This window comes from Microtus ochrogaster, chromosome 24 (assembly GCF_000317375.1).
Source record: "Microtus ochrogaster isolate Prairie Vole_2 chromosome 24, MicOch1.0, whole genome shotgun sequence".
In the NCBI taxonomy this organism is placed as follows: Eukaryota; Metazoa; Chordata; class Mammalia; order Rodentia; family Cricetidae; genus Microtus; species Microtus ochrogaster.
Genome location: NC_022024.1, coordinates 9,281,842 through 9,282,944, shown reverse-complemented (window position 1 = coordinate 9,282,944; position 1,103 = coordinate 9,281,842). Strand labels below are relative to the sequence as shown.

The 1,103-nt window shown below is 36.4% G+C and overlaps 1 protein-coding gene across 1 annotated transcript in view; it reads right to left on the bottom strand.

Moving 5' to 3' along the window:
* Positions 1-1,103, bottom strand: part of LOC101985345 (retinol dehydrogenase 7-like) — a gene marked incomplete at its 3' end in the record, with an annotated part of 83,927 nt that overhangs the window by 24,409 nt on the left and 58,415 nt on the right. The window lies entirely within an intron of this gene.

Below are 1,103 nucleotides of genomic sequence, written 5' to 3'. Positions count from 1 at the left end.
TAAAGTGAGGCCGGGGTAAGCTGGTGATTTTTTGGTACAGTGGCTTCCTGGGAACAAAGAGGGATCAAATATGAATAGGAAGGTTGACCCACAGAGTTACAGGCCCCACCTGCACTGACAAGAAGGGCAGACGGCAGTGTAAGAACACATTCAACAACATAAAGAGCAATATGGCAGCACCAGAAACTATTGTTTCTACACGAGCAAGACCTGAACATCCCAACACAGATGAAGCAGGAGAAAACAACCTCAAAAATAATTTTATGAAGATGATGGAGGCCCTTAAAGAGGAAAAGAAAAATTCCATTAAATAAACAAAGGGGAAAAACAAAAGATTGGAAGAAATTTTTTTTTAAAAATTCCCTTAAATAAAAACAAGAAAAACAATCAAACAAGTGAAGGAATCAGTCCAAGTCTTAAAAATTGAAATAGAGGCAATAAGAAAATACAAACGTAGGGAATTCTGGAAATGGGAAATCTAGGTAAAGGAACAGGAACTACAGATGCAAGCATAACCAGCAGATCACAAGAGATGGAAGAGAGGATCTCAGGCATTGAAGATACAATAGAAGAAATAGAGTCAAAGAAAATGGTAAACCCAAAAATTTCTTAAGATCCAAAAATCTGGGAAACCATGAAAAGACCCAACCTAAGAATAGGAATTGATAAAGAAATAGAAGTACCTACCAAAAGCACAGAAAATATATTTAACAAAGTGATAGAAGAAAATTTTCCCAACCTAAAGAAGACTATGACTATGAACATACAAGAAGCTTACAGAACTCCAAACACAATGGATCAAAAAAAAAATTCCTCTCACCATATAATAATAAAAACACTAAACAGACAGAATAAAGAAAGAATACTAAGAGCTGCAAAAGGAAAAAGGCCAAGTAATATAGAAAGACAGGCCTATCAGAATTACACCTGACTTCTCAATGGGAACTCTGAAAGCCAGAAGTTCCTGGGCACATGTGCTACAGACACTAAGAGACCACAGGTGCCAGCCTAGACTACTATACCCAGCAATGATTTCAGTAATCACATATGGAGAAAACAAGGTATTCCATGACAAAATCAGATTTAAATGATATCCACACAAT